Source organism: Mustela nivalis (assembly GCF_964662115.1).
Source record: "Mustela nivalis genome assembly, chromosome: 16".
NCBI classification, from domain to species: Eukaryota; Metazoa; Chordata; class Mammalia; order Carnivora; family Mustelidae; genus Mustela; species Mustela nivalis.
In genome coordinates, this window is record NC_139035.1 from 8,837,689 (window position 1) to 8,857,580 (window position 19,892).

The 19,892-nt window shown below is 49.1% G+C and overlaps 1 long non-coding RNA gene across 1 annotated transcript; it reads left to right on the forward strand.

Annotated features, from left to right (window-relative positions):
- Positions 1 to 6,417: 6,417 nt before the first annotated feature.
- On the forward strand, positions 6,418 to 19,421 carry LOC309849574. Its single transcript, XR_014303764.1, has 3 exons — positions 6,418 to 6,519; positions 12,326 to 12,448; positions 19,225 to 19,421. It is a non-coding gene; the product is annotated as an uncharacterized lncRNA (long non-coding RNA).
- The last annotated feature ends 471 nt before the right edge of the window (positions 19,422 to 19,892 follow it).

Consider the following 19,892-nt stretch of genomic DNA (forward strand, 5'->3'; position numbering starts at 1 on the left):
CTCCTCACAGAGCCTTGGCTGGACAGCTCCCTGCCGCTTCCTAGCACAGGACGGGCCTCTCGTATGAAAAGGCTAATTCTGGTCGCTTCCATAGGAAGGGAAACAGCAGAGCCCATTACCGTCGATGTGGTTCATGGAATTCAGAGTGTCCTGGGGGGACTGGTGACAGGTCTACGGATCAAAGATCATTTGAGTTACATCGATCATTGAGAGAACACACCACACTCACAGACAGACTCCGAAATGACGGAAAACCAAATTCTTAGAGACTGTCATAAAAAATCCCCTATTCCACCATTCACAGCCTGACCACGGACCTAGTCATTCCCTGTATTTCTAGCGCGTCTCTAATCCATCCCAGAATGGGGGAGAACCCTCCCAGAGCGTTGTGTGAGAAAAAAACCATCCCAGAGAACGACCGCGGACTAATTTGTACAAGAGTCTCGCTCAAATATTTTCCCTTTTATTCTTTTTTTCATCCTGAAATCGCAAAGTAAAATGGTTGCTGAATTAAAGATTAGCATGTAAGACTGAAATAGGACGACATTCTTATATTAGTTAAAATTCTTTTGGGTTGCAAGGAATAGAAATCCATCTTAAGCTAGTTAAGCCAAAAAAGAATTTTATTATAAGGCTCCTTGGATTCAATGGAATCCGAAAGAGCGATCCGGGAGGCCTTGCGAGCGGCTAGAGCTCCGCATGTAGAGGCTGTCAGGGTCTGCTCGCCTCTCCCTGCCTCCCATTCCCGTTCTGCTGATTGGCATTTCCCATTCCTCAGTCCACATGGTGGGACGGGCTGCCAACTGCTTCTGCATTTCCACGTCTTCATCTTCAGACTCCCTTTGTCAGTTACAGTCCCCGAATCCCGGGGGAGGATTCTGGTTGGCCTGCTTGGACCGGGCACCCACCTCTCAACCAATAGGCTGTGCCAAGGGCAAGGGCCACGGTCCCTGTGGTGGGACCCCACCCTTACCGCAAGGGAGAGGGGCAGGGGCGTGGTCCCCAGGTGGTAGGGATGAGGCAGGTGCTGTGCAGATGGAACAGTAGGGCCCCAATGCGTTTCTCTACCAAAAACAAAGGAAACTATGAAAAAAATTGCGTTTATCTGGAAGCAAGAATAATATATTGTCCTTCGTGGTCCAACAGCAGTTATGAATCTCTAATCCGTGGCCAACTAGTTAAGTGGAATAACGTAGGTTTTCTGAAGTATAAATAATTAACTAGTTTTCCACTAGTTTTAACTAGTTAACTAGTTTTAACTAGTTTCCAGCCTTTCATTTAACTTAGTGCATCTGATCTCCCCCAAATTCCCTACCGCTTTATAATCTCAGAGCACATTCATGTACTGTCTTGCGGAACCCTTACCTGGCTCATTCCGGAGAGCTCGCGGAATTCAACGGCCGACCTTCTCTTCCAACTATCTGACGGTGATCAGACCACGAAGCACAGAGAATGGAGAAGACACTTGTTTTCTCCTGGTTTAGGATGTAGGAAGGACACCGTGTGCAGTAAGAGCGAGGCAGTCCCAGCAGGCAAGACGCGTGTGTTCTCTGTCTGGGGACAGAGGAGTCCGTGAGTCGAGAACAGGGAGGGACCGGGAAGGCCAGTGCTGGTTAATGCGAGTGACGGCCTCCAACTGAGGACGTAGCTACCAGCAAGGCGGTCCTAACCCTCCCAGGTGCCTCCAGGCGCCCAGCTGGGAAATGGGCCTGCCTGGTGGAAAGAGAGACAGGCACCCATGCCATGGGCTGAGGGAAGGGACGCACTCAGGCCATTCGGACGTATGGCTCATCACTCCCTAGCTGCTTACTGTCCCATTGCTAGAGACGCAAAATGCTCAGTTTGAAGGAAGCTCCTGGTTAGTTAGCTCTTCAAGGCCAAGGTGAAAAAGCATGAAGCTCCTGGATTCAGTGTCTCCAACTGTCTAGAAAACAAATACAAGTATTCTAGGTATCGTGGATTTCACCATTGCTTCAGGCCTCCCCAAATTATTGTGCTCTGCACTTGGGGAACTTGGGAGGCTGACAACGGATGATGCCTCCTCTCCAGGCTTTGTTGACCTTCCCCCCGTCCTGGGTGCCTTGAGAGAGGCAGCGAGGAAGCCAGGACCGGAGAGTCCCTGATTCGAAGGCAGGCAGCCCACAGGTCGAGCCTTGGGTCAACATTTTTCCTCTATAGCAGAGATTCCACAACCTCCCCTCAGAAGGGCCTTGAGGACCAGACTGGCCAGATGGCCTGCCAGGACACTTGCAGTCACAGGTGACGGCAAATGGACTCAGACTAGCTGAAAAATACAAAGAAAATGATTAAGTCATGTGTCGGAGAGTCTGGGGGTGGCCACGGCCTCAGCGGTGACTGGGCACCAGGATTCAGCTAACGGCGTTAGATTCTGTCATTCTGTCCTTCCCTGCCCATCCCCTATCTTGGGTTCACTTCTGTCTTTACAGCCCAAGACGGGCTTTCCTCCCATGATGGGGAAACGGGGCCTGGGCAAAGATGGTGCCAGCTGGCCCTGTCACAGGAAGTGACCCCAGAGGGAAGAGGGTGGCTTCTCTGAACACCCGCCTTTAAAACCCCAAGGGAAGATTTCTGACTGACCTGGATGGTGTGCTTGTCCCCAGGCCACGGAATAGCTTCCTTACAGCCACTGTGAGTAGAAGCCTTGAGTCCAGCCACCCAGAGGAGCAAGTGGGGCTATAGGAAGTTTGCAGGGCCCTGAACCCGGAGTGGAAGATTTCACCAGGGAGCCAAGGGCAGGGAAAGTTTTCTGTTCATGGGTTCCTGCCTGGGGAAGACAAATTTGATTTGGGTGTGGGATGGTAGGGAAAAAAATGGAATGGCAGAGGGCAAACGAATATTTACACTGCACACTCGGCCCTAGGGGTACAGCAAGGCCCAGCCTTCATAGAACCTACAAGTTAAGTTCTTTCTGAACTTTCTGAAGTTTGTTTCTTTCTGAAACAAACAGAAAATTTTAGCAAAGCATCATAAGTGTTATGACAAGAGTATATAGTGAGTTCAAACCCACAGCCAAGGGGGATCCAGGGAAGACTTTCTAGCAGAAGTGACAGGGGGTATGAGTTGGTCAGACAGTAAGAGTGTGGAGAGTGCTCGGGGCAGAGGATCAGCATGTGCAAAGGCCCCAAGGAGAACCAAGCGTCTTTGACAGGCCTGGTAATTCCTCCTTCCACCAGTCCAGATGGCTGGCACACTGTTGGGGGAAGGTGTATTCATTTTCTGGGGCCGCCATGACAGATTACCACACATTCAGTGTCTCAAAACAACAGAAATGTCCTCTCTCTCACAGTTCTGGAGGCTGGAAGTCCGAAATCGGGATGTGAACAGGGCCGCCCTAGGGGAGAAATTTCCCAGCCTCTTGTGTATGTCCCAGGCTCTGGAAGCTCCAGGCCCCTCCGTGGCTGCACCCTTCCGTCCCTGCCTCTACCTCCATGTGGCCTTCTCCTGCAGGTTCCTGTCCTCACCTCTCCTGGGTCATGCAGGATGATCGGCTCATCTCAGGATCCTTAACTGAGTGCCACCTGCAAAGACCCTTTCTCCGAGTAAGGCCACATTCCCAAGGTCTGGGTATAAGGAACTAGACACACCTCTTGGGGGGTCCCCATGCAGTATAGGACAGAGAGTGTCCTATAATCACAGATGCTCCAGACTGAGCAGGAAGGCCAGATCCTAGGGAATCGGGGCCTCAGCCTAGAACTGTCCAGTGATGTCTCAGATCACATTCTAGTGGTCATTTTTGGGAAGCAGGGCTGTGGTCTGTCAGGGGGCCACTGCCGTGGCTCAGGAGGGAGGGGCAGGGGATGCCCCAAGGAGGCCGTTGAGCCATGGATGGAAAGAAGTGGATTGTGGATCTGCATAGGGAAGCAGGTGAGCAGGACTTGGGCGTGGTTGGGTGACAGGTGGCAGGACTCAGGCAGAGGGATCATCATGGGGAATGTGTATCGTTATGGTAATGTGTATCCTGCATATTAATTTCTCCTCCAGGAGACAGCCTGGAAGAAGGACAGAATGCTGGCTTGGGATGGGCTAACCCTGGGTTCGAATCCCCGTGCTTTCACTTCCCAGCTTCTTGACCTTGACTGTTTCTCATTTTCTCTGGGCCTCTGTTTCCTCCTCAAGAAAATGAAGATACAATACTGACTTCCTAATGCTCTAGGAAGAATGAAAAGACAGCTTGCAAAGGGTGCCTGGCCTGGAGCCCAGCCCCACGTGTGCACCCTAAACACCCTAGTTCCCCCTCCTTCCCTGGCTTGACCAGCCCCCTTTCCTGCAGGGGCTTCCCCCACCCCTCCCATCTCTGGGTTCAGCTGCCCCCACCTCCTACCTCGCTCCCATCTGCTTCCTGGCCAGCTGGCCCCTCACCTGCAGCCCTTCTCTCCCGGGACCTGCCCACAAATTTCCCTCTCCCCTGTGCCGGCCCTTTGACAAATGTTCTCTCCTCCAAAGCAGCACACACTGCAAACGCAGACAAGCTGTGAAATGGGCGTCTCAGGCCCGTGAAGCCCTTGTTTCATTCAGTTCCTGCTGCCGTTCATTTGCTCACTCACTTCTTCCTGCGTTTGCAGAACCCCTCACTCAACACACATGCAGGGTGGGCAGGCCTGGCGCAGACACGAAGCACCGCGGAACTCCTTCCACCTCCCGCAGTTTGCGGATTGCGTTGGGCCACGACATTCTCTCTGCTTCTGGGTTCTCCTGGTAGGCAGCCACTGCAGGTAAAGTGAGGAGAAGCTTGAGTTAGATGCCCCAGGAGGCGGAAGGTGTCACCTTAGAAAACCCATCACCCCATCCCACATCTCAGGCACATTTCCAATCTCATCAGCCACATTGTCGCCAACCCCTCTCCTGCCATGTCCCTCCCATTCCCACTCCTGGCTCTTCATCTGGTTAGCCAAGAGGGAAGGGCCAGCCTGTTTTTACTTAGAGCCATCTTTCAGGAGCAAGAGTGCAAAAACCTGTGTGGTTTTCTGGTACTGGCCTTGCACAAAGTGGAGAGGATCTACCATACTCTGCCCCACTGGGGGTTTGGCTTGCTCTTTTGGGCAGTGGGGAGGCCTCTGCTTTCCCCCTTCAGGTTTCCAGGAGCCTCATGGTGCTCAGGGCACATGTGTGCAAGTAAATGCGTCCTGATTTGCACAAGTCGGGAGCCTTCTCCATTAAGGGATGTTCTCAAAGACTTGCAGCAGAGGTTCTGAGACACTGATTCAACCCACCGTCTCAGACATGCTGTCATGAGGATGGGGAAGATGGTGTGAACTCCGGGAAGGCAGAAACTTCAGGAAGAACAGTCATTCCATGAATTAATGCATTCATTTATTCCATTAGCATCCTTCAAGGGCCTGTGGGGCTTACCAGGAAGAATAAGAAACTGTCTCTGTCCTGCAGGACCTCAGAGAGTCTAGAGAGAAGGAGGCAAGTACACATGTCCATGTGTCTTGCTTTAAGACTATCCTTAGAGCACTGATGTGCACCTGGCATCTCATGTCGAACACACTCTGGGACACTTGATGTATAAATTCCTGCCAATCTCTCGACAATGTTTCGAGGAAGGTATAAACACCCATTTAACAGAGGAGGAAAAGGAAGTGCAGAGAGTAACTTCTCCAGGAACCAGGCTTTCCAACCCAGTCCTGCTGACCCCAACTATTAAACCCGCTTGTCCAAATTTAAATTAAAGAAAAGGAAACAGATGAAAGGGGATTTGGCACATCAGAGAAGTAGTCTTCCTTTTGCAAAAGAATTCAGTTCTTGTAATCCTTTAAATTCTGAGTGACTCTAGAACCCTTTCAATAGAGTTTTCACTCACCTGACTTTCCTCCACAATTTCAGGAACACTTCCAACAGGCAGCACGAGGCTTTGCTGGTAGAGGTTTCTGTTGCTGTATCTAGAATAGTACGCAGCCACTGCAGCTTTGGTGATCCCAAAAGTTGATTTGAGAAGGCCCCAAAAAAGAAGTTTGGGCCAGAAGGGAATCTAGATTCTCTGAGCCAAATCTCTCAATATCAATCATGGGAATTGAGACCAGAGAGGTTAAGTGACTGGCCTAAGGACACACAGCAAGTTCGTGGTGGGGAGATGAAACTCAGTTTTCCCAGCACTCCTCAGCACAGTGAGGGAGGTGGCTCTGCCCACAGGTCCTGTGGCCCACAGCCAACTCCATGTACCCTTTGCCAGGAGACAAACATTCCTGGTGCCATGTGGGCAAAACCTGATGAGCAGCCTCACCCTGTTCAGCCCCCCTGCTGTGCATTAAGGGATCAGTTTTCATTTAATTGAAATTCGATGTAGTCTGAGCTGAGGTGGCCTTGCTCTGGCTTTCTGAAGAAAGAATGCAGCCTTGGCCCAAGAGTTTGAGTTTCACATAGTGGGTTCCAATACCTGAGGGAGACTGCCCTAGTACTTTCTAGAGTCTTTCTGAACGGAACATAAATGTCTGTGCGTTTGCCTTCTTCTTGGCTCTTCCTTTCTCAGCCAGGGCTCACATCTCAGACGGCAAGCAGGTAAGGCTGGGGGAGCGGAGGCCTGTGGAGAACAGCTGCCTTCCCTTTAGCCCTTGGGCTGTTAGCGGGGCCGAATGCTCTGGAAGTGCTCGCTCAGGTTTTCCACATGCACCACCCATCGGCAGGGCCCCGGACACCGGCAGACAGGATTATGGGAGGGAAGCCCTGGCGCGTGAAGGTTAGTGAAGGACATACATCAGCCCACAGCCCGGCCATGCCGGCCACCTTCTCTCTGCCTGCAGAGTCCTTCCCGCTCTCTGACTCTGGAACTTCCCACCACCCTTCAGGCCCTGCCTTCTCCCTGGCTCTGCATGACCATGGTGTGCCTATGCTGGGTCTGTCCTGTGTCCGTGCTCACGTGTTGCCTCTGCCAGCCCCACTCCTGCCTGCATGGCTGAGACCCCATTCTAGTCACACCCTTGACCTTAGATTTTCAAATCAGCCTCATGCAATTGATGTTTTCCCATCGTGACGGATGAGGAAACAGCATTAGCAGAAGGTGAGGGACTGGTCCAAGGTCACCCGTGGAGTGAAGTGCAAAGGCAGGCCCAGCTCCTCTGGTCCCTCACACCTGCTACAGGGCTGCTGCTGGTGCTGGGGTGAGACAGGGTCTCTGACCTTCGACCAGCACTGTATTTGGAGGACAGGAGCTGTTTTCACTCCTGATGTACACATTTCTGTTTTCTGACTCTTCTTCAACAAGCCTGCATCACTTGTGTCATTGAAAACCACATTAATGACCGGAGCTCACTGAGCATCAGACCTGTGTCATCTCATTTATTAACCCTGGGCGAGGAGTCCTGGTTGTCTAGAGGAGGAACCCGAGCTGGAGAAATGTGAAATAACCAGCAGAGTCAAACAGTCAAGAGCCCCAGAGCCAGGCTCAGGCCTGGGGAGGCCAGACGGAGTTTTCCAAGTGGAGAAGAAGCTTTGTCTTCAGAAGAAAAGGAGCAACCCGCTTCATGAGAAATGTCCAGAATAGGCAAATCCACAGAGATGGAAGCAGACAAGTGGTTGTCAAGGTCCGGGGTGGATGGGGACAGGCTTTCCTTCCGCGTGATGACACATTCTAGAACAAGACAGGGGCGGAGTTTGTACAACGCCGTGAATATATTAACGATCACTGATGGTAGCTTTTATATTTGCATTTTATCACAATTTTAAAGATTAAAAAAAAAAAAGCAAGGAAAGGAAAAGCTGCTACTGACCATTTCCAGATTCAGTTATGCTCTGGAAACTCTTTTCAAGAAGGAATACAATTTCTTCAAAAAATGATAAAAGAATACTAAGAAGAGGCCCATGGAGATGGGGAACCCAGAAGACTTGAAACAGGAATCAGATGGCTGTTAGAATTATTTCCTTTGCCAAAGGTGTATGCAGGTTCATCCAACACTCATCAAAATCCTGGGCAATATGGCCTTTGTCATACCCATTTCAGGTATGGGAAAGCTGAGGTGTAGAGAGGTTCAGTGTCCTGCCCCGGCTCATGATGCTGGTTAGTGGCCAAGCTGGGCTCTGTTTCCAGGTGCTCTGACCTCCAGGTCCACAATGGGAACAGCAATCATCTCAGATCTGTGTTCAGTCCTATTACCTTATGAGTGCAACATGGTGCGATTGAACTCAGTGAAAGCTTTCCTGTCTTTACCCTTCCAGATCAGTAACAGCTTGTCCAACAGGGAGACGTGCTTCAGAGAGAGCAGCCTTAGGGAAACTGCTGAACATGGGGTCCCTGGCCAGCCTGGGCCAGGTCATGAACAATTGTGTTGAAATAAACCTTGTGCCCTAAAGGTTGTATTTGGAGGGTGATGGGGGAGACGGTGTGAGCTCCTGGCCAGCTGCACCCAGTGGAGAGCCTGCAGACCTCCCCACCAGTCCCATCGCTGGCAGGCATGGTGGCCGCCCCTCAGCCAGTGGCTTTGGTGGCCCGTGCTCTAGTGGCCGCAGCCATGGTCCAGGAACAATGAGCTGGGAGACAGTTGCACCGAGGCGGCATGAGAAAGCATTTAAAGATTGAAAAACAAAATAAAAAGCCAAACCCACAATCCTCTGCAGCAGATATTAGTGTAGTTCTAGAGGGGTGTGAGTTAGGCTGTCTCTCTGAGAAGACATCCCCTGCAAACCACAGTGGATTTCAACCTTCAGGTTCTGATTGGCTGAATAGCCACAGTGATACCAGTTATAGCCCAACGCCATTCAAGAATCTGCTCTCCACAGCCCTGCCATGCTGGACAAGGGTTTGTGGCAGAAGCGCCAAGTCTCAGATCCTGGACCCCTGGAGGACAGAGAGTCTCAGATCTTGGACCTTTGGAGGACAGAACGCATCCTGCTTCCTCTGCCCAGTGCCAGGCTTGGTTGTCTCCAGCTCAGACCTTTGCAAGAGCCCGCTAACTGGGTTTCCTGCTCAGACTTGTCCGTCATGAGCGCCACCAACCATGTACTCCAGAGTGAACTTTCCAGAATCAAGTGGGGGGTCGTGGTCTCACTCCCCTCACAGAATAACATGCAGATTCGAGAGAGACTAGAGATTGAGTGATGAGGTCTGGGCAATTATCTGAGGTATCACAGGTTTCTGGCTTGGCCAGCTGTGTAGACGATGGTCCATTTCCTGGGCAGAGGACAAGCCAGGGTTGGGACTGGGTGGGTGGGGTGGGGTTGTCCGACAATGGGCTCCGCTTTGGACACAATGACATCTGTGCATATGACACACACATACCATGATGGAGAGAAGGCAGAGGGCCCATGCCAGGACCTCTGGACACCAGTGTTTAAGGACGGCCGTAGGAAGGGGGTCTGCAGGGAGACAGAGGGAGGAGGCCCGGCTAGAGGCAAAGCTGGGGAAGTCCTCAAAGCCAGGATGCCAAGGCATGTGAGGAGGGAAGAGCGACTGCCACTTTGGCAAGGGGGCTTTCCACGGGGTTGGCGCTGGTAGGGAGAAGCCGGACTGCAGTGGTGGTTCTCAGACAGGAAGTGCAGGACCACTTCTGTCAGGAACTTCGGCCAAGAAAAAGAAAGGACTGGGTCTGGAGAGGAAAAAATCTTCAAAAGAGGTTTTCTTTCTTCCCAGCCACCCTTCCCTCCCAGCCACCCGCCCCCCCCAAGAGGGGACCCTGACCATGTCACATGGGAAAGAGGCCAATGGAGCAGCCTCAGGGAAGGACCCAGAAGGGATAAAGAATGATCCGCAGGGAAGGTGGGGCTGGGAAGGGGATCAGAGTCTGGGGGGAGGGGTCCTACTATCACCGCTGCCAAGAGGAGGACAGGAGGGGACAGGGGCAGATTAGCCTGGGGTTTGGGGCCAGGAGTTGGAGAACTCGTCTCATCCCTTCTAGCCTTGCCTCCAAGTGGTCTTGTACAAAAAGGGCCGCCTATTCTCGTTTTCCTGCGTGCCTGGCTTTTCTCCACGTCACCGCATCTGTTTTCCCTGTGTCCTTCATTCTACCTCTCAGTGCAGACAGTTATCCGGATCTCACGGGACCCAAAGCACGCACAACACGGGACAGCTTCGTTAACAAAAAGAAGGCTCACATCCATTCTTTTGGCAAATTCTACAAAAACACATGGAAAGGTGAACACATTTCTCAGCTCCTCCTAGACATGGAAGCTCGAAGGTTAAGCTTCATAAATCCTCCTCATAAATCTGGTGGTTGTTACCAGATTTTAACTCATACGTTAAAATCCCGTGCAATCATCCGACCTGGGCAGCAGCCGACTATAAAGCAGCCAAAACAAAGAAGTGCCCAAAGGAACAAAAAACTTCTTCCAAGAAGCCCTTCGGAACGGAGGGAGGGAAGTAGAGCCTCAGTATCATCATCTGTAAAATGGGGTTAAGATCATCTACTTCTTTGCTGGCGGATTCAATCAGGTGATAGATGGGGCAGTATCTGGAGAGTTCCTTTCCCATAATTGGCACTTCCTAAACGATTGCTAAGGAAAGAAAATGCTTTCTTTCTCACTCAGCTTTCTGACCTGCGTGTTACTTATCTGCATGCTCACCTTCTCCTTCCCAGCGGACCCCACACACGTTGCATGCATCTTGCTATTTTAAAGCCTGGACCCGTGCGTCCTGTAAAAGGTGGGCGATGTATGGACCAGATGAACGGATCGGTGGATGGACTGTGCACGAACCACTTTTTTGGGAAGGGTGTTAAGAGACTTGCTTAGAACTCCACCTGAACGAGTCTGTCTCGGGCAATCACGGCTTCTCAGTGCCCACACCGGCGATCGGGAAGAACAGGAAGGGGTCATGGCCAGCAGCCCTCATTCAGCGGAGGAAGCAGAACGTGGGAAAGTCAGAGCCTCGCTTCAGCCAACTTCCAGGGTTTTGTTGTTGGCAGAATTAGGCATCTTTAAGACAGGATGGTGAGCACTGCAGCTTGGACTAAACATGGCAAAGCACCCCCCCATCCCACCCCCCCAAACGAGGCAGGAGCTGTCAGACACAATTCACAAGTCTAATGAATATGTAGTATAATATGGGTGGATTTCTTACTTTATTCATCTTGAATACATTGCTGCTTCGGGAAATCTCATTTCCCAGAGCTACCTGTATGGGGAGAAAGTGCTTTATGGTTTACTTTTCAAAGGACTTCTGTGAAGGTTAAATGAAAAAAAAATATGAAAGGGTTTGAGAAATTGTAAATACTTCTCAAATATATTTTATTATTGCAATTAGCATGCCTCCCTGGACACAGACTCTCTGTCCCATGAATTTCTCTGAAGTATCATCATTTCCCAAACACTTCCTAGTTGGTCCACGTGGTCAGGGGAGCCTGCCCACACAAGTCTCTGCCTATCCCCACATTACAAAGTCCTTGAGAATGGTCCCGGCACACCGTGGGATCTCTGCAAATGTTTGCTGCATGGATGATACTTTAAAATGATGAGAAAACAGTGCTGGTATAATTTCTTCTGGGTCATTCAGTGGTAGAGCCTTGTAAGGAAGGCAAATTTAGTTCACAAGACACTGGTCCCCTTCTTATTCCTAGAAAAGGAAGGCCAAATATTTTTACAAATGTTGAAAAAAATGTGTCCCGTTTCCTCCGGAAATGGTAACATATCTATGCTGAGGTAAATTCTAAGTCACCCTTAGTATCATACTGAAGGAGCAAGTTCTTTGCTATAGAAAAAGCCCCAATAAGATATCCAAAGATATGGGTTTAAATCCACATGATCTGGTCCAAAACCTTTGACTTCTTGGAGTCTCAGTTTCTTCTTGGGTAAAGTCAAGGTAGTCATCTTGTCCCTCCTTCCTGTGGGGACTGTTTTTGAGGTCAATAGAATAAGCCATACATCTACACGAGCCTGATACCCTATGCTCCCTTCTCCCAGCACAGCCTCTTTTAGACAGGACCTTGGTAGATACAAAAGACATTTATCAATAAACAATGGTAAAGGGTCAGCAATGAAAGGGAAAGAGTAGAAAAATGTGGAGCTACAGCTCTCCCTGGGGGCAGAGCGGTTGGTGGTTGTTACCAGATGGATTGTTCTAAGACTGGCAAATGAGACCCCTTGGTGGGAAGAACGAGGACATAAAGCATAGGGGAGATAATCCTGGGGTCTCCTCTCCTCCTTCCCTGCTTCACAACACAAGGAGCCCATCCTCCTTGGTTCCCTCAGGACCCTGTGCTACATCTCCCTCAAAACTGGGCCCCTCCCACTGAGCTCCTCAGTGTTTGCCATCTTGAAAATAGCCTCCCTCCACCTGACAACCCCTGGTGACCCCTGGCTCTCTTTCTTCCCTTTCACCGCCCAGCATCTTCATTCCTCATCTCTTACTCACCGCTGCTCTTCTTCCATTTCTCCACAGAATGAGCTCTGCCAAGAACCCCAGGCTCCATGTTTTTAAATCCAGTGAACTCCAGGCTTCATCGTATTTGTGATGACCCCTCCCTCCTCTGTGAGGTGCTGCTTTCCTGTGGGAGTGTTCACGGTATGATGCTCTGCGGGCTTTCCTCCTGCCTGTGGCGGCTCCTGCTCAGCCTCTGGTGTGGTTTGAATCATTTCCTCTACCCACCCCCCAACCACCAAAAGATGCTTAAGTCATGACTCCCAGTACCTAGGAATGGGACTCTAATTGGAAATAGGGTCTTTGCCCATGGAATCAAGTTAACACAGGGTCATTAGGGGTGGGCTGTAATCCAAAGCCTCGTGGAAATTTGGACACAGGCACAGAGGCAAGGTGGCCATGTAACGAGAGAGGAAGAGAAGGGCATGGCTCATCCACAAAATAAGGGGGGCCATGGGTTGCTACACGTCACCAGGACCAGGAAGAAGCAAGGAAGGATGCTCCCCAAGAGCGTTCAGAGAAAGCGTGACCCTCTGACACCTTGACTTTGGACTCTGGTCTCCAGAACCGTGAGGTAACAAATTTCTGTTGTTTTAAACCATCAGCTTTGGGGTACTTGGTTATGACAGCCCTAGAGACAAATACAGTCTCTTTTTAGGTTCATCCTACGTTAGATGTCAGTTTTCCTAAACACTTAGTTCTAGACTTCTCTTCATTTCTCTACATATCCTCCCCCCTAAGTGACCTCCTCCACATCCCCACGTCAGCCATGGCTTCTCTGCCTGTGAACCCCCATCTCAGCGCTCGATTCAGACCTGACTCCCACGGGGCAGCTTCGGCAGGAGCTGCCTGTCAGTGCCCGCCCACATCCCTGGCTCTCCTCACTACCAGTTCAGCTTCTTACTGGGAGCTGCTACTCTCTGCCTGAGCACTTCTGCGGGCTGCAGGGGAATGAGGGCAGGCCAGAACACCAGAGAAGGAACACCTCCAGGAGCCACCTGCCAGTGATGGCAGATGGGAGCTGGAGGGTCTTCAACCCAGTTTCCTCACCACCCAGGGACCTAGAGCATCTCCGAGAGACCCCAGCAGACTCAGACTTACTGGCCAATGGGGTAACCTACTCACAAACTTGATCTGTATGGGCCTCTTTCTTGGTGACTACTCCCCTCTCACACTTCTTGAGGTCACCTCCCAAACACACCACTTACACTCGAATCCTCACCTCTGGGTTTGTTTCTGGAGGAATCTAGCCAAGACACAATATCTGCATTACAAGCCTGGGCCAGATTCTTCAATTTTTCTTTCTAACAGCGTGATGCACCTTGGCTGTACAGCGGCTCTTGGAGTTTCTGTGTACATATTTCTTTTTGTGATTATTTGAATAGTGTGTATTTTCTGTGCCAGAGCAGGGAGTCAGCAAGCAACAGCCCTCAGGTCAAACCAGAATGACTCTTCATTTCCATATCATCTATGGCTCCCTTTGGCTACTGGTTTCAGTGAAGACCTCATGGCATATAGAGCCAAAATATCTGCCACTTGACCCTTTGCAGAAAACGTTTATTGACCCCTGTGTTGGGCTCTAAGTTTGTATCAGTTAGCTTTGGCTGCATAAGAAACATCCCCAATCTTGTTCAAAACAAACACCATTTATTTAGCCACAAATCTATTAGCTGGCTAGGTAGGTTTCCAGTCTAGGGCCGGATCAGCTGACCTCAGCTGGGCTCCCTACTGTGCCTATGGTCAGCTGGTGGGTCAACAGGAGACAGTGATCCTAGCAATGCTTTACCTGTACTTTAGACATTGGCAGCTGTTGGCCCAGGACAGAGCAGCGATTGGACCTTTGTGTCCCTTGTCATGCAGCAGGCTTCCTGAGGCTTTGTCACAAGGTGGCAGTGGCAGGAGTTCTAAGAGCAGTCAGGCGGGACAAGGAACAAACATTTTTGAAGCCTCTGGTGGGAGAATGTTGGTTAACATCCCATTGGTTGAAGCAAGTCCCATGACCAAGTTCAAAGCAGGAAGGCACTCAAAGGGCATGGCTGGGGGTGTAGATACAGGGAGGGGAAGAGACTGTGGCTCCTTTTCACAATTCACCCTGAGGCTCTATGAGATCACAGCCCCATCTGCATTTGCTCATTATTTGTTGATAGTGCCTGACAGGCAGTAGGTGTTGAGTAAAAATTTGTTAAATAAATGAAGAAACCTTAATTGTTTACCAACAGCTGCCTTTTATTGAGCCTCTGCTCTACAGTAGGTGATGTTGGAAATATTTCACGTGCATTAGCTAATGCTTACCTTATAAGGTAGACATTATCAGTGCCATTTCACAGACAAGAAAACTGAGGTTTAGAACTGGTAACTTGCCCTGCATTACCCAGGTAAGAAGAGAGGAATCAGACTCTGAAACAAATCTATTTAACTGCAAAGACTTTACTGTTAACCACTGTTCTAGAATCCTCTTTTGATTATTGCTACTTTTTTTCTTTCTTACTAAAAGATTTTTTTTTTTTTTTTGGTTGAAAATTCCTTCCTTTTTTTTTTTTAATTTTAAAGTTGGGAACAGGGTGTTCCTTGCTTCTCCTGGTCTCCTCTGCATCACCTCCTTGGAGGTCCAAAGGTCCTATTAACACCTCACAACAGAACTCTCATTCTCGTGCCAGGTGGCACTTTCGCATTAAAAAGGTAAGCGTGTGAGGCGATCAATAGCCCCACATCTGAAGTCCCTGCTCTTGATGGCTCAGCAAGGGGGAGGGCCAGTATTTCACCCCAGAAGGCAATAAATCCAGCCCCAAAGGTAACTGAGAGGTGCTGAGACAGCCTTATTTATCTTATCTGTCAGACCTTTCAGTCCCGACATGAGGGAATCCATGGATCAAAATCAGAATGGTCTCCAGTACACAGAGTCTTCTAAATGACCATCATTATTCAGAAGTCAGCAATTAATCAAGCCCACCAACATGTATTTAACATTTACTCTATTCCAGGCATTATGCTATTTACGATCGGGGAACATAAGGAGCAAGAGTCCCTGTGGCCCAGATGCCCCTCCAGACATGCTTATTTGATGGTGTATTGCGTGTACATGCCCACGAAGCGTGGAGGAGGGACACTGAACTCAGTGCGGGTTTGGGGGGTGGTGGAAGGGAAGGATAGGAAATTCTGTACAACTTTCAGAATCCAAGTCAGGCTCAAACAAGGCTGAGCTTCCAAAACAGTATAACTGAGCTATCAAGTTCTTGGACCAAAGCTATCAGACAGACTGGGTGAGTGTGTTGTTTCTGCCACCTGTTAGGTATGCAATTTTGTAAAAGATAACTTCTCTTAACTTTAATTTCTTCTTTTATAAACTGGGCTAAGAAGACCATCTCCCTTACATACGTGCCAAGTGCTTAGTGCAGTTCCGGGCACACGGTAAATGTCCAAAAGCGATAGGTGTTATCAGTGGTTGAGTTAGTAGTTGTCCTGATAGTGGCCTTCTCAACCACTTGTGATTCCTTTGTTCACTCAACGAATATCTGCTAAGGGGCCTGCCATGACAGCCTCCGTGAGGGAGAAAAATGATGAGGTACACATCGTGCTCTCTAGAGCTTTCCGGTTCGGTGTAGAGAGCACAGACGTAGAAACAGCCACCTTCTTGTCCGGATCCAGCAAGGCGGCGAGGAAGTATGGGTCTGAATTCTCCCGTGTGGAAGGAATGGTTTCTCCTTCACACCCCCAGCACTCTCTCTCCTGAACCATTCTGAATCTTTCCGATTTCAGATTTATCCGCCATTTTCTTCTATTTGTAGTTTCTCGGTCTTGGTAGTTGGTACAACTGGTTTTATACTGACCTCTGGCTTTCAGTTTTGGCTAGGGTTGATATTCTCCCTTTGGATCATGCGATGCTCTTTATGTGGATTACGTGGATTATTTGAGGGACACTCCAGGCAAACATCTTACCTGACCTGGCTTAAGCAAAAGCTTGATCCAAGCTTAGTCCTTAGAGGTTGGCCAGATTAAAGAGGATCTTAAGGGAGGAACGTGAAAGCGCTATGGAGAGCCCGAGGGAAAGTCAGCCTGGCCTAGACTTTGCTGCACATCAGCTTGGTGGGTGGGAAGCAGCCAACCCTTATGATGTGATCCTTGCAACCTCCTAACTGACCTCGTGTGTGTCGGTGTATATTTATCCTTTGTTAACATTCATGCAGAGTCTTCAGATTCTTGACTGTGACTTGACATCTAAAACTCTGTCAGTTCACGTATTAATGTTAACAAACTGGTCTCTGCCATAGGACATTAGAAGCTCATTTTTCAATAAAGCTGTGTCTCCACAGATGCTTCATAAAATCAAAGAGGAAAATACTGGGTCCATCTAATTCATTATCACAGTCAAATCATGTTAAAAGGTTATTTGTGGAATAAGATTAAATTAGGGAATTATATTAGCAGAGCTCATCATTATTGATTATTTAATTATCAGCCTTTAAAAATTGTCTTCAGTTTTGAGATTTTTAGATCAGACTGAGATTTGTAACACCGCTCTTTAGTTCTGTTCACTCTGTGGTACCGTGTCTTGGAATATCGTTGAATGAACGCTGGGCTCCCCTGGATTCACGTCCTGGATCCTTCATTCGGTGGCGACTTGGGGAAGGTCAGCTGTTCTCCCTCAGTCTTGAGGTCAATCACTCATGAATGGGGAAGATGATACTAATTTTACGGAGCTAATACAAGGATTAAATGAAACCATACTTATGAAAGTACTATTTAACAGTAATAGCTGAAGTTATGAGTGCTTACTGTGTGTAAGCATGTGTAAGTTCCTAAAACCATGGTTGAGCCTTTTTATTGAGCTATTTAATTTTTTAAAAAGATTTTATTTATTCGTTTATTTTGGGGGGATAGGGCAGGGGGAGGAGCAAAGGGAAAGGAACAAACAGACTCTGCACCAAGCGCAGAGGCTCAATCCCATGACCCCTGAGATCATGACCTGAGCTGGAACCAAGAGCCAGACACATAACCAACAGAACCACCCAGGTGCCCCCTGGACCTACTTAATTTTTATAAAACCCTCTGAAATAATTATCATGACTTCCATTTTACAGGTAGGGACACTGAGGCCCCAGAACTCTTAGTAATTTGATCGAAGTTCTCACACAGATTAGCAGTAGAGCAAGACTTTGAGTCCAGCTAATCTAGCTTCAGGGTCTACACATCAACCACTACTAAAATTCATGTCTAACCGCTAGGAAACATGGCCTCTTAGTGGCTCCTAAATCAGAGTTCAGTATATAGTGGAGGCTCAATAAGCCAATTACTGACATCCTCACAAGACTGTAATCTCTTTTTTTCCCTCCAAGATTTATTTATTATTATTATTATTTTCTAAAGAGAGAGAGAGTGAGCACACGTAAGCCAGGGGTGGGGCAGAGGGAGAGGGAGAGAGAGACTCTCAAGCAGACTCCCTGCTGAGCCTAGAGCCTGACAGACTTGATCTCACGACCCTGAGATGAGGGCCTAACTGAAATCAAGAATCGGAGGGCTAACCAAGCCATCCAGATGCCCCTGTAACCTCCTAGGAAGATAGCACGGTGTCTTCCTCACCCTTGCTTCTATCCTTCCCAGATGCTAGCACTGGAGTAATAGAAAGTCAGTATGGTGCATGTGAGACTCAATATTGTAGGTGTTATGTGCATGTTTGTGTGTGTGTGTGTGTGTGTGTGTAGTTGGAGGGACGAGATTGGGGGAGGAGGAGAGGGGCAAAAAGACAAGATAAATATTTTCATAATTCCATAGGTAACTTGAAGCCTAAACATGTCACAGTCTCCACTCAAAGTCTTTTTGGGGGGAACATCCTCTCTGACACTTCCCAGCATAACATAGCCAGGCTACACTCTGCCTAGACTACCCCAGGTCTGAGAAATCAAGTCTGGACATACTTTCTTGGAGAAGTATTGGTAGGTAACAAAGAAACGAAGTTGGAACCGTTGGTGCGTTAATATCTGAAATGTAATTCTGATGAAGTCATATCTAGATTCTGCCAATTTTCTATTGCTTCCAGCATCTTAAACACTAAGGGCCAAAACCTTCTAACCACCTCACTCACCAGACACCTCTGCTTCCCAGTCAGTGGGGCTCAAGATCCTCATCTTTGAATCCCCCTTCTTCGGGGGCACCCCCTCCCCCCAGGTCAGTTTCCGGGGCCCTGATGTCAGCCTTCACCATGCCGTTCACAGGGCTCTGGTCTCCTGGCTCTTCCCAGCTGTCTACCGCTACCAAAGCCCTCTCACTGGCCTCTCGACCTGTTCTTGTCTTTCTCCAACCACCCATGCACCGCTGTTCATTCATAGTTTTAAGTACATCATTGCCCTGCCCTTTTCAGCCATTCTTCTCTTCAGCTGGACCCTCCTCTTTCCCACTACCTTTCACTCCACATAACCATCTTGCTATTTACGAGCCGAAGAGACACGTTGTCAAGGGGAGGTGAGGATCCTTTCATTTCTCTTCTCAAAAGACACATTGTCCAGCACTATCTACTCACTAGCTGTCAGGACACAGCAATAGCTTTTTCATTACCAGTTATGCATGGATGCTGGGCTCCTTGGTGTGTAGTCCATCAGATCTAGAACATCCCCTTTTTTGTGGATGGGACTGTCTCAGACTTCCTTGTTTGCTTAGTTGGTTTGTGCCAATGACTTTTGAAGGAAGCTGCTTTGGAGTACCCTGTCTAGCCGTGGACATGCTTCCCCAGAAGGAAAGGCAGAGTGGAGAGCAGAGGGCAGAGCAGGCAGAAGGGCCCAGAGCCAGAAGTATGGGGGCGAATGATGGGGACGGGGCGGGAATTGTGACCTGGGGCCCTCTGCTCACTCCTTTTGACGCCTTCCCATACATATTATTCCTCAAATGCCATGCCTGAAGGGACTACGTTGATTTCTTTTTCTCCCCAGGAGGCTCATGACGGATCTCACCGGAAGGTTTTGGACTCAGCCAATAGAAAATGCATGTTTCTCAGATTTGGAGACAGGCTCCTCTGTGATAGAATGGACATTAACGTCATCCAGTTGAAAAACGGGACAAATTATTTCACACTCTCCTGCATCCCAGGAGCCAGTATTCCTGCCTGAATTAAACAGGTGATAAGTAAGTTACCGATTCTAGAAATTTTTCACACTTCCCTTTATTCCAGCTAATCTCTTGTACATGGGTCACTTGCGAAGGACTTAACAATCTTGGGGCGCCTGGGTGGCTCAGTCGGTTAAGCATCTGATTCTTTGATTCTGGCTCAGGTCATGATCTCAGGGTCCTGGGATCGAGCCCCACATTAGGCTCTTTGCTCAGTGGGGAGCCTGCTTCTCCCTCTGCCTGCCACTCCCCCTGCTTGTGCTTCTCTCTCCCTCTCTCCCTCTCTCTCTCTGATAAATAAATGAATTAATTAAATCTTAAAAAAATTTATAAGGCAGAATTGGGGCAAACCAAAGTATTGGAACCAGCTACATAATTGCCAGGGCCCAGGCCCAGGTGAAAATGCAGGGTCCCTTGTTCGAAGACAGCAAGAGCAGAGCGCCAAGGACGGTGTGAGCCTTCGCGAGCACAGGCCCTCTGGCCTGCACGGTCC